Genomic DNA, 14,172 nt, shown 5'->3' with positions numbered 1-14,172 from the left:
GACTTCCCTCCCGTTATAATGAAAATTATGAGGGCAGAATTCCTCAAGCCAGCATCCTATGCTGACACCATGTTACAGCAGCTAATCAATACAGTTCCCGTGAGAAAGCAACCTTGATGGTCAGCATCCCTAAAGTAAAAGACAGGGCATCCGCATGTGAAAGACTAAGTCGAGCAAATGCAGTGTTATAGTAAGGTTCTGTCTGGTTGAGGGATCTCTCATTGGTGGAAGAGATAAGTTGAACTGGTTATGGTAAATAAGTCTTCCCTTCCCTTGGAAAATATTCAGTGTCTGCTTTTGTATGAGCAAGTTTAAAAAAATACAGGCACAACTTAATAATAAAATAGAATCTTCAATTTATATAAATATAAATATAGCTGATTGGAAGCGGTAGACAGAAGTTCTTCATGGGGCTTGCTGCTTTGCTCTTTAAATGCAGTTGTACTGAGTTCGAGGCCAGCCTGGTCTACAAAGTGAGTTCCAGGACAGCCAGGGCTATACAGAGAAACCCTGTCTCGAAAAAAAAAACAAAAAAACAAAAAAACAAAACAACAACAACAAAAAAAAAGAATAAATGCAGTTGTAACCATGGAGTAGGGATGTGGTCGTGGGAGGAGGAGGTGAAGTGGATGGGCAGGCTTGCTAGGGTAAGATCATGGACAGGGTCCATGTGGTCATAGACAGGGGCTGGACTCCATCATGAAAACTAGCTGCTGGTGGTGTCAGCTAAGTGTTATGTTCAGATGTGAACATAGGAAGATGGAGAGCAGTTGTAAAAAGACCGTCGAATGAGAGGGGACATCAGGAGGGACATTTCAGTGCCTACTTGGAGGGAAAAGGAAAAGTTTAGAAGAAACTAGTTCTTCCCCCAGCAAGTAAGTGTGGTGACACTGTTCATAGGCATGCAGAACAGAGAAGGAACTAAAAGGCGTACAACAGTAAAAGAGAGACGTCAGTTGTGGACACTTGGGGTTCAGGATCCCATTGTGCTGGTGCACTCCCTGGCAGATGGATATGCTTTGTGGATGAGAAATAATATTCCTTACTCTGCATGAGCTTGTAGAGTATGAGGAATGTCCAAAATGAAGATAAGCCTTGTGTTAGAGTCCTGTATGCGTGGGTTCTTTTGCAGGCAGGCGAATCCAGCTGGGTTTGCCTTCCTGTTTCTTCTATGTGTCCTGTGTCTCTTGTCATGTGTTTGTTTTTTCCCTACGCTCCCTTTACCTACTTCGTTTTATGTTTTTGTGAAATGGGATTTGACTCTAGAACCCTGGCTGGCCTTGAACTCAAGATCTTACTGCTACCAATTGAGTGCCAGGACTGTAGGAATGAGCTGCCATGCCCAGCCGCCTTTGCCTTTGCATCACTGTTTCCCATTATTCTTCTTCACTTCTCATACTGGTTTGGTTTTGGTTTATCTCTTTTTCCTTATCCCTAATCACTCAATGTTTTTTTCTGGGTGACCTTTGCCTGATCCTTACCTCAGTGTTTATGTAGATACAGATTTGGGGATATCAGCGATTTTCCTATTGCTCTTTTTTTTTTTTTTTTTTTTTTTTTTTTTTGGTGTTTTTGAGACAGGGTTTCTCTGTGTAGCTCTGGTTGTCCTGGAACTCACTCTGTAGACCAGGCTGACCTTGAACTCAGAAATCCACCTGTCTCTGCCTCCCAAGTGCTGGGATTAAAGGCGTGCGCCACCACTACCCAGCCCTATTGCTCTTAACATGTACCAAGGGAAACCCCAAGTAACAATAGGTACTAGGCATGAACAACAGGCATGAATATCATGTAGATATTCAAAATGAATTTCTGAGACTTATTTTAAATTCTTAGACTAGATTGGATCTTTATGTCAACCAGCAAGCTCTCTGTGAGCAACAGCTTAAAGCGTAGTCATTCCGTTGCCCCTGTGACCTCAACTAAATGCTAACTAATCCTCCAAGGGTCTTTTTTTTTTCTGCTAGATGTGTTCATTCCTCTACCCAGGTCTCTCAGGTAGTCATGGGGCTGATGCTATAAATTATGCATTTGAAGAGATTGCCTCTGGTAACATATGGCCTTGATACAACTTCAGACTAAAGGCCCATAAGTCACGTCAGATTTTTACATGATTATTTACTACACAGTAATCTTAACAGGGCTGTCTGCACAGCATGCACCACTGCTGTGTTTGCCCTCTCTGGAATAGAGAATGTGCTCTCTGTAAGACAGATTAGCCAACACGCTCTGCCTATAAATGCAGCGCTTTAAATTTTAGTCCTGTGCTACACGGGATACAAATTCCCAAACTTGGAGTTTTTTGGGTTTTTTTTTTTTTTTTTTTTTTTTGGTTTGGTTGGTTGGGTTTTTTTTTTTTTACCAAAATTCAAGTCTAAATTTGACAAGCATCATTTTTAGACAGAATAGTTAAAATGGTGCATGAATCATGCATTGGTTGCTAGAATTTCACTTGCGTGTAACAAGCATGTTTCATTATTTAAGCTACCTAGTAGGCCTTCCAAATACCCTCTTTATTCACTTGCTAAAGCAGCTAATATCAGCCCTGTGATGTCGGCTGGTGAGCAGCTAGTCTTTCAGCCACAGTTTTCACCGTGCCATTAGAAGACCTTCAATAAGTAAGGAGAAGCCAGCAGGCCATGAGGAAAATGGGGGAGGGGGAAAGAGGCCATGAATGGCCTCAGGTGTGCATGTCTATGCAGAACTGGCTATTTTTTCTACTAGATGAAAATTAGTGAGATCCAACTTTGTGGGTTTTTTCTGTTTGTGCCTCTAGCCTGGCTTTCCTCCACTCACAGATTTATTTCTATTATCTCTCTTCTATCTATGTATCTATCTATCTAGTATCTATCATCTATTTATCATCTTTCTTCTAACTATAATCTATCCATTATCTATTTATCATCTGCCTTCTATGAATCTATCAATCATTTATCATCTATCATCTATTTATCATTCATCTATCATCCATCTAGTATCTATTTACATTTATTATGTATCATGTATCTACCTATCATCTATCTAGCTATTTATCTTTTTACCTATCTACCATCTATCACCTATCTACCTACCTGCCTATTTGGGCAGGTGCAATCATGGCCACAGCACAAGAGAAAGTAGAAGACTGAAACAAACTTATCAATATTTCTGGAAGTGCCACTGGGAGTGTGTCCTGTGGAGGATGAGTTCCCTGTCTGTGATGCTCAGGACTCCAAGCCAGTCAGCCTGGAGTTCTGGCAGATCCCAGCAATGGCGCATGTCCTAGTGCCATGCTGCAAGGAGGCATCGTCGGGTACTGACATAGCTAACATCATTTGCCTTCTGAGAGGACAGTTCTGGGAATCAGTACTTGCTGAAGGTAGAACTTTGATAGAAAACATGAAGCGTTTCGACTCATGGAACGCTTTAGCAGAGAGGTGATAATGAGCAAAGGCAGGTATGGCTCTGAGGGGTGCATTACAGTGTCCTACAACTCTCACAAATCTGTTAGGCTTTGCCTGGGCCAATGATATGAAAGCTTTGCTCTTAAAAACCTTTGGTGAGACCCACACATTTGCTTTTATCCTATCCATGGGCAAATCCATGTCTTCTGTCCCTACCCTAAAGGGCATGTGTCTCTGGCAGTGCAGTGTTTGGGGACAGCAAATGCTAAAGTGCATGTGGAAAATGAGTGCTTTATGCAGAGCCTCATTGCAGGTACTCTCTTGACTGATTCAAAATGATGCAAATGGGAAAGTGTTGTTTTTTTTTTTTAACATATTTTACTCTCGTCTGCTTTAGTACATTTATGTAAATAAAAATACCTGCATTTTCAACATTTTCCATAAGGCATAATTTATCTAAATATCAGTTTGACAGACTTTAGTATCTCACCACTGCCGATTTTACTGTGATTAATTATATTTGCTGTTGTTTCTAAAATTGCAGTAGATCTTACCTAAGTTTGAGAGCGTTTGTATTAATTATAATTATATTCCTGTCTAAGCCACAATGGTACGTAGCAATCTCAACAGTTGTGACTGTTCAAAAATAATTAAAGAGATAGGAATTATTATATAAAATACCAAGCAGGAGCTGTTTTATGAAAACACCTGTTAGTGATATACATAACTATCTTAATCCAGAAATGCATATCCCTGCTGCTGTCTACGATGCAATTAACCAATGTCTATTTTACAAATGAAGCAAATTATAAAACGTTGTTGAAACAATACTAGTACTATGTAGAAAAAATTAGCAATAAATATGGAAAATATTTCTGTAGACATCATGAAACAAAAAAACAGATGAGGGAAACTTTAATGAAAGCACTGTTTTCAGAGAGACACTTGATGTGTGTGGCTAGAGGCAAGCTGGTGTTGACCGTATCTCCTGCTCTGCCTTCTTACCTGGGGACTAGATTTTCCCCCGGCTGTAGCCCAGTGTGAACCTGTATGTGGAAAATGTTGTAAGTGTGATATGTAATTCAAATTCCAATTTCAAAGCCACACATTGCGAATGTACACGAGGAAATGTGTATGTTCATGTCCTCTTTGTCAGTGACTTATGAAATATGTACATTTAGCGTGGACTCATCTAAATAAAGACCAGTGGTAGAGAATTTTACTCCAGCACATGCATTGGCTTGCTCAAACCAGAATAGATGTGCACACGAGTGTATTTAACCACATCTGTTGACCGCCCCAGTCCATCCTCTGGGTTTCCTGAAGCTCAAAGGAAGGCCCACCTTTACCCACTAGGATTCTTTATGCAGAAGACCCTGCTTACTCAGTGGGAGGGCTAGGTAGCTCAAAACCACTCTTCACAGAGACCTGCACTGTACTGACTGGGACACAGGTGCTGCCATGTGGGGCAGTGAATGTGGGGGGAAGAAGGGAGTGAGAGAAAACCCGCGCCCCTCCAGAGTTCCCGTGCTCTGGGCAGGTGGACACAGGACTGCTACACGCTTTACATGTGACCCCGGTGGTTGTCTGGCTGTGGGAAGCCACTGGACCCCAGTTCGGCGGAGGGTGGACAAGGGGCAGTCCTAAGTAACAAGTTCTCAGTCTCCAGCATCCCACGCTGGATACCTCGGAAGAGCTGAGAACAGAATGGGGGCCCCAGGGGTGGCTCGGGCAGCCCCAGGGCCAAAGGAAGGAGAGCGCACAAATAAAGGGGAGCGCTGGGTGGTTCCCATGGGAGCAAGAGTTCTTGGTCCGGTCTGTGGCTGGAGCGCAGGAAGGCCTTCCAGTGGGAGGTTAGACATGGCTCAATAGGGGAAAGCCTATCCCATGATTCAAGCACGGCAGGCCTTGATGAGCAGAGACAGTCTATGGTTTTAGAGCTTTATTGTTCAAAGCAGGGCGAAAGAGAGAAGGTAGAAAGAGAGAGGGGCCTTCCATGGCCACGTGGTGGGGGGAGAGAAAGGGGGCTAGAGAAGAGAGTAAGAAAGGTGAAAGCTTAAAGAGAGTGAGGAGGGGCCACGCAGCCCCTTTTATAGTGGGCTGGGCTATCAGGTAACTGTGGGGAGGAGCATACCTGGCTATAGTCAGGTAACTGTGGGGGTGGAGTCTAGCCAGAATGCCAGGAGCTTGGGACATTGTGTACGTAACTGATAGTCACACACCTCTCCTGCGGGACTGTGAGGGAGGTAACTTGGACAGGAGCCAGGGGTCCAGGAGACATGATCAAACACCTTCCATCCCATGTAGGTGGAAATCACCACCCATTGGGTCCCCTGGGGTTCAAGACCTATGCTCGGCTGGAGATCAGGCTGTCTGTGTGCAGCCCACTGCCCCACACTGCCAGAAAAGTCTGAATCCCAGATGCTTCTGCACAGGCTTGGCTGTAACATTAGACACATCACTTTAGGACTCCAACCTGCTCTGACAGACCCAGCAAAGTGTCCCATGAGGACAGATGTTGGCGGCGGTATGTACTGCAGTGAGGACAGATGATCTACTGAGATCTACTGGTGTGCTGCAGTGAGGCCCAAGCCAGACTTCAATCCCACTCCTCAAATGCCGAAAGTCCCAGGAGGTCAGAACAGGCTCTGGACCATCTTAGTGCTGGGCTCTCATGCTACTATGGAGCCAGGCGCTCACAGGGTACAGTTGTTCTCCTCATTCCTGGTGCATGGTCAGGCAAGTTCCAGCTCAGCTCATTATTCTGTATGTTAGCATAGCTTATGTGTGAAACCCTATCACTTTGCATCTTGCCTCTGAAACTCTATCTAGCCAAGAAAGTCAGGAAAAAAACTTCATAGTGGTTCTCTCCAGACCAGTGACTCTTCGGGTCTACCACCATCTTCCCATTCTCTAGAGAACATGTGCCTATCTGGGCTGACATGGTCTCACCTTCTATTAGTAACAGAGAGCATACCCAGGCTGTAGAAACAGGACATTTTATTTAGTCATGATTGTTGAAATGTGGGTCTCAGAGATCCCCAGAACTCACCTCATTTCTTTCCCATTTCATTTCAGATTAATAAGTAAAAATAGCTGTGAAAAAATACTCAAAATAGAAGAAAATTCCATACACCCCCCCCAAAAAAAGAAAGAAAGAGAAGAAAAGAAAAGAAAAGAAAAGAAAAGAAAAGAAAAGAAAAGAAAGGAAAGGAAAAAACAGGCCAGTTTCTAGTTTGAGTTGGAGCTGGAGCTGTGATCCTTGTGACATGAATTTCTAGCATAAATCTGAATTTCTTTTTAATAGGGAATAGAGTTATAAATGGAATCTCTCCTATATGTTCATTTATAATATAAATGTTCAAAAGCGTAAAGAGACCTATTGTGTTAATTAGGGGACCCTTTGCTTTTTGATTTGATAGTTTTGTCACTGTTGGCAGTGTATGACAAAACACAATGTTGAATAATATGTTTACTAAGCAAAAAAAAAAAAAAAAAGCAAGTTTTTTGCCAAGTGTACCCCAGACTGGATTTTGGTCTCTGAAGGAAGTTTGGGATGTTGTTATTTTTGTGCACCCTCAGTCAGTATGCTGACACTACTCCTCTGGCACTAGCAAGGGGCTGTTTCTATAGCTCCTGTAGCAGCAAGTGAAAACAAACTCATTTATTGAGTCCTAACCATTCTCCCACTTTGTAAAAACAAAGCAAGAAAAAAGCATGGCAAAAGGTAGCCAAGGCCACCCTACCTAAGAATAGTCGGTTTTCTCTCTCCTGGGCACTCTCAGACACAACCACAAATCTCCAGATTCTGTTTCTCTAACACTAGACACTGCACCTGCTTGAGAGGCCCATTCTTATCCAGAAACCTGGGATTTTGTGCTCTCGCCAGTACTCACTTCCACACTGGTATCCACTCTCCGCAAGACCACTCTCGGGATGATGTTGGAGTCGTCTGTGTTTCCTGTTAGATGGTGGAGCTATGAGACGACCCCTGGTGACCGATGCACACCTAGCCTCACATCTGTCACAGTGCTTGGTCTAGAGCAAGCATGAAGAATACCTCCTCCCTAAAGACAAACAAAATACCTGTTTAATCCAAGCATACAGAATAGAGTGTTTTCCTGGCATGTATAAGCTCTGGCTTCCATCACTGGTACCACAAACGAACGAACAAACAATACATAGTGCAAGCATTTTAATTGCTTTTGCTTTTAAAAACATGGGGAATACTGTGTTCCTCTTAGCAATACAGATAGTAAAAACACAGGAATATATGTTACATAGTATCACATTTGATTAGCTTTCCTGTAATGTTCTAATGGATACATTCCCTGCTTGGAAGATAAAGATTATTTTGAAGGTTGACTATAATTGCTTCTACTCTTAAGTGAAAATATGAAAGTCGTTGAGTTGAATAAATGTATATCTAATTTTGTATAGGCTTAATTAAACGATGAATGGACTAATCAGTAGTAGTTAGTTAAACTATTGTTTGTTACATTTTTATTGCACTCGTTTTAATGGGTACATGGCACTGATACATCTTGATAGGGCACAGGGCAATATCTACTACACATGTAGGATGTATAGGGATCAGGTCAGGGTTGCTGGCATGGCTGTCACCTCAGATGTCTGTCTTCTCTTTCCTGGGAACATTTGGCATTCTCTTTATATTTGCTTAACTGGTATCAAGGACAGTTTACCTCCCATGCTGCCAAGTACCAGACGTTCCCCACACATGCCACTGCACCCTGTGCCCTGGTGTTCCCCTCCCCCTTCCAAACATTGCTCAGCCTCTGGGAACAACTACTTTATCTTTCTGCCACCTTCAAAACACACTTTTATACATAGTATACTGTTCAGCATTTTATTCATGAGTAACATGAATTAAGATTTAAAATGAAGAAACAGATGTGAAAATGAATTTTTCTCTATAGTGTAGTCATGGATCTTAAATAAAAATATTAGCTTTCTCAAGTCAGGGCTGCTACAGTGGAAAAGCCTAGACTTCAGCCTGTGGTAGCAATCAGTCTGGGAGTTTTTGAGGCTTCTCACCCCCAGGACAGCCTTGGGCCGCTAATCACCTACTATTTCCTTGTTATAGGCTCCTTTGACCATTTTAAATAATGAGTTTGTGCAACACATTGACTCATTGAGCCTATATCCAAAAGAAATATTAATAAAATGGGATTGAGGAAGAAGATGTTTACTGAAATGCTCAGTAGCAAAATGTCTTATCTATGTATGATGACCTTGTGATCTTTGTAGTCTAGGCTGACACCGATCCTTGGAACCCTCATAGCATACCTAGTGCCTATATCATAGTGTTGCCACCGTTCCTCAACCAGCTCCCACTCACCCTAATGGTTGACTGTGTTACACATTCACATATGGCCAGGCCAGCCCGCTCCACCTCAGCTCCTTGGCAGGCAGCTGCACACATGCCTCCACTCTTTGTCTAGGATCAAGTTTACTCTCTACTATGACCATCATTTTGCAAGTTCTTAGACTGCAGGAGCCTATCCATCTGAATTTCCAAGCAAGTCTAATTTTTCTCCCTAGGCATTGCTCTAAGATCGTGTTTATTGTATATACTATGACCTGGGACTCTAGAGTCCTTGCATGACTCATGAAACTTTACCTCCCTCTAGCTTAGGGAGAGCTTGTTGCGGGGAGCCACACATTAGTCAATCCTCAGCTGGCTGGTTCTGAGAGCAGGCTGTATCAACCCCTCAGGAGTCTGTAGTGTCCTTTGCCCTGGTCAACCTCTTGTTGCCCAAGTTGTTAGAGACACTAACAGATAGATCAGCCTAGTGTGGGCCACAGTGTTCCAAAAGAACAGTATGAATGGCAGGCTCCTATCCCAAGTACCCCCTTCACTTTCATGGCGAGCTATGGCTTAAAGAGTAGCGCCTAAACTTAACTCAAGTCGTTAAGTATCTGAGTAAAAGGACAATTCATTATGTGGAGGGAGAAGCTGAGCGGGAGAGCGCTTGATGAATGAGGACCATTACGAAGTTCACTGTTTCAAAGGTCAGAATTATAGATCTGATTATGTGCAGAGCAACACTGCTCATTGATTTTTCTGGCCCTGTTCTGAACGTGAGACACAGAGGACATTGCTCACAGTTGGTTGTTCTTTTTTTTTTTTTTTTTAAATACCATGTGTCCTGTGATTTATAAAATTTTGAATTCTCAAAAATATCTTTAATTACTGTCCTGACCACTGCATTAGCTTTGGCCTTTTTAGTTCAGTCGAGGGCACTCAGCAATCATTTCTCTTTCAGGCATTGTGCTGCTAATTTGGGTGATAATATGTGAAGAACTTTCAACAATTTAACTGGAGCTCTGAATAAATAACAAATCAAATTAAGCTACAGTAAATGAAACAGCTCCGATGAAAGAGCCATAAATTAAGGGACAAACTAAGCAGAATGAAGAAAAAAAAACAAATTAAAATAGATTTTTGGATTCTGAAATGTTTATCACTATGACTTGAAGACCCCACTGAATGAGACTATTAGCCAAGAACTCTCTTTTACCTAGTTAATTTTTGTGCCTTGGCCAACAGAGTCTGTTAAACTTGTTTCTCTTTCAAATTCCTTTTTTGAGGTATTCATGCAACACTTTAAGGTATTGTTCTGGAGCCCCACAGTGCAGGCTACTGCCTTTAATTATAAAAGGAGTCATTCTTGGTTATTTCTCAAAGAATTTAAGAGTCATGAAGGCATATTTACATGTTCATTGTCATAGCACAATCATTCACAGAAGCTAAAAGCTAGCAGCCAACCAAGCTTCCTTTGGCAAATGAGCAGATACACAAAGTGTTGGTGGAGTAACATTCAACCTTAAAAAGGAAACATATCTAACCGTAGCTACTCACATATGATCCACTAGGCTAAGTAAAACTACCAATCACTGAATGGTAAATGCCATGTGATGTTGCTCCTTTGTGGCCTCTGGAATAGTCACTTTCATAGAATTACCAAGGGCTGAGGAAGAGCCAAGCACTTGGTGTCTAATGGGAACAGGATTGCAGTTTAGGGTCATGGCAATTTCCAGAGGTAGGTAGTGGTGAAGGTAAGATGGTTACATGGTTACCTAATGCCACTAATGAACTACATGCCTTAAAATGGAGTATATGTTTTCACAAGGAAAAAAAGTCTTAATATTGGCAGAAAATATTTAAAGACGGTTGGACTCCCTATCACTATCTTCTCAATAAGTCTCAAAGCACTGGGTAACAGTGCTGACTAAACAAATGGTGTGTCATCCTTTTGGGCTGTTAGGCCTGAGCTGTATAGCTAAGAAAATCATGTTGTTCATATGACAAAAGTAGAATGTTTGTGTAATTGGTATACATTTGCCTGAGGTCATAGAAGCACCTGAAGCCATATTAGAAGCATGCTACCTGTGGCCTTCTGGTATCTTTACTAACTGAGATAGTGAGCAAACCAATCTGCCTCAGAAAGCATCTTCTGCATCGTTAGCAGCCTCTCCTCAAGGTAGACAAGATGGCCATTGAGATGGAATCAGCCAGCACACATAGTGTGGGGTTATAGGTGATGGTCATTAAAATACAGCGTTATAGTTTTTCTTGGGTGAAGGAAGATTCCATTACAGATCTTACATTATCTCTAGCTTGACTCTCTCAAAATAGACTTTGTTTTAAAGAAGAAGTCGTGGCTTTCAACTGACTAGAGACTCTGAGGTCAAGAACTGTGGCTTAAACATATCTGTTTCTCACATTGGGCATGGTCCCATGATAGATGATGTGCCTCACATACGCAAAGCCCTGGACTCATTTTTCAGCACTGAAAACAAAGAAGGAACAAGCAGATTTCCCAATATATGATCCCCTTGGCACTGTGCCTGAGAGGTGTGTCTTTATCCCAGTACCCAAAAGAGGCTTGATGGACACAAACATACTTGATTTATTTCATTAGTGACCACAGCCTGCCTATGCCTTTACATACATGCTCTCTCTCTCTCTCTCTCTCTCTCTCTCTCTCTCTCTCTCTCTCTCTCCCTCCCTCCCCTTTGTAGAACCCAAGGCCTTACATGTGCTTGGTTATCCCTCTAGCCCTAAGCTGCAATACCCCCCCCCCCCACAAAGAAATCCAGTTCTCCTTTTCCCAACCCCCCTCCTGAAGAACCCATTTTTTAAGACTGTGGGCATTCCAAAGACAATGTCCACTCATGGAATTTCTCCAGCCTACCCTATCTGGGGACACTTCATGGTGGCATACAAAGCCCACTATTCTTCCAAACAATATTATTGATCAGAAGAGATGACAAAGAACACAAAAGAAGATAAAACAAGGTTTACCTTAAAGAATCTAAATTACCGACACGTTTATGAATGAGTGTATTATTCTAGTCTTATCAAGTGTCAGTAGAGGTGGTGATCAGTGTCTGCTAAGTGAGGCCTCTGAGGCAAACCAGACACGGAGGTAACACATTTTATGCGTATTTTCCCAATTGGACATTACACTTACCCAGTGAGTATATCTCACTATCTCATTTTAACCCCGACCCAACAAGAAAAGCAAGTCATCTTAGATATCATGGTCAGCAGATTGACAGACCGGAGGCGGGGGGAGGGGGGGAGAGGGAGGAGAGGAGGAGGAAGGGAGGAAGGGAGGAAAGCCATCTCCCTAGCTGTCACTCCAAACCATTAGCATCCTTTGGTTGAAATGCAAAAGATGGAAGAGCTATCTTTCTAGTGAGCTGGGGAAAGGGGCACACCAGAAACTCTGCCCTGCACTGTGACCAGTATGCCTGTGTTCCTTATCCAGGCATTAGAGAAAGAAGGCAGTTATATAGCAGACCCAGGCGGACAGCCTAAAAGCTGGGCCTGTATAAGTCAGAACTCACCCAGGAGAGTCAGGCCCTAGGGGCCTTCAGAAGCCTTTGCCACATCAAAGGTCTGAGTACACTTGAAACAGACCACAACTGAGTGGAAATAAGAACACAGCAGGGGGTGGGGGAGCAGAGCAAGTTTCTTCCTTAAATGCATAGCTTTCCAGTTCAGCGGCTTTCACATCACAAAATCCTATTTCACCTGTAAACCTCTTTTATTCAACTCTGCAACTTGTGAGTTCCTTGAAAGAATGAAGGTCTCCTGCTTCCTACTTCCTTCTTCTTGCTTCCTGCTTCCTAGCTTATAGTCCCGCACTGAATTTGGAAAGAGGCTGTAATGATCCAAGCCTGTTCTTGCATATATCACTTGTGTATATCACTTGTGTATATCACTTGTGTATATCTTGTGTATATCACTGTGGGTCCCAAAGAGGCAGAGTTCCATGCCTTCTAGCGTGTTAAAAGCTGGGTAAAATGAACATGGAAGAGCCATTGTTATGTTTACCCTGGCGACATGCCAGGGCATCACACACTGATATATCACCTTCCAGCGATGTAGGAAACAGCCTGTCACAGCCTGTAGTGACTTACATCTTGCTACTCGAGGCATTATGGCTCCACACCAGCTCATGACAGCTCCCCGTCCCTTCTTTTTCTGTCACAAATATTTTACCCATGGATTGCCTCCCTCTGAGCAAGAAATCGTCCCTACTTCTCAACTCTGGACAACACACAGTGTATTTCTAGCACTCTGCTAAAAATATTTAGCGGTGTTCACGTGCTTTCTGCCATGTATTTCAACTGTACTTCATACTATTGGTATTAGTTTGACAGATGTATCCCAAAAGCTACTAAATGTTTTGAAACACTTTTGACAAGAACATATTTTCATTCTTGATGACAGATAGACTCAAATCTATGCCAAACCATTTGGTTCTCTCATTAAAACTTGGATATGAAGACTACTTGCTAGGCGATCCCAAGTAGCAGGAGACCATAGTAAGGTCTTTATGGCAGCCTTGGAATTCTTACCGTGCACTTGGAAGTTTTATCCTAAGTATGGAGCATCAAAGTAGGGAAATGCAGTGTATGGTCTACATCATTACTCTGACTTTTACTAATGTTTCTCTAGCAAATTTTCTAAATTTACTAATTTGCAGACTCCCTCTTCATTATCGAGAGAAGTAAGTTAGTTCCATTTTTCTTAAAATGGCTATTTTCTAAGTTTTTCTTTATAACTAGAATCACGACTCGGTTATTTGTGTTACTGGAGGAGAGAAAATATCTAGATATGAAGTAGATAATTTACTATATTATACTAATTTATGGGTCATTGAGTCCTATTTTCCAATATTTTATAGAGTATGGTTTGGCCACTGCAGTAGAGTTTCACGATGTGTGGTGAATAGATGTTAGCAAGTGGCTAGCCCAGTGCTACCTCTTCAAAAATATAGCCAATGAGCAGAAAACAACCTAGCAAAATCATAAGAACAAAATTGTGTTTGGTGGGAATTTGGAAGGTAAATTAAATTGATAGGCCTATGTCTCGATTACTAACATGTTGCGGCCGGCCAGTGGCTCACATGTCTGGGTTCTAGTCTGGAAAGGCATCTTGGAATCTACAAGAGAAAGGGGGGGGGGGGGGGGCTAGGCGGCACGATAAAGATGGAACCAAGACAACCAGTCTGATCAAGGTTCAATTTTACTATTTCCGACACTCGGTTATGAAGCAGGGGAAGGGGCCCTTTCCTGCCAAATCATCCTGGAGTAAAGTTGCAGTGTTTGACTCCAGAACAGCAAGGGGCAGGCAGCGGCAGTGGGAGTGGCAGAAGGCTAGGGCAGCAAGCTCCACCCCAATGCTCTCTTCTAGCTAACACTGAAACCTGAGCAAATAGGTTTCAGGCTGGGGAGGTTACACTGACATATTGCT

General features: G+C 42.5%; 1 protein-coding gene across 2 annotated transcripts in view; it reads left to right on the top strand.

Annotated features, from left to right (window-relative positions):
* Positions 1-14,172, top strand: part of Ptprm (protein tyrosine phosphatase, receptor type, M) — a 687,644-nt gene that overhangs the window by 463,899 nt on the left and 209,573 nt on the right. The gene's annotated exons all lie outside the window — the stretch shown is intronic.

Source organism: Mus musculus, chromosome 17, assembly GCF_000001635.26.
Source record: "Mus musculus strain C57BL/6J chromosome 17, GRCm38.p6 C57BL/6J".
In the NCBI taxonomy this organism is placed as follows: Eukaryota; Metazoa; Chordata; class Mammalia; order Rodentia; family Muridae; genus Mus; species Mus musculus.
This window is presented reverse-complemented; position numbering and strand designations above follow the sequence as displayed.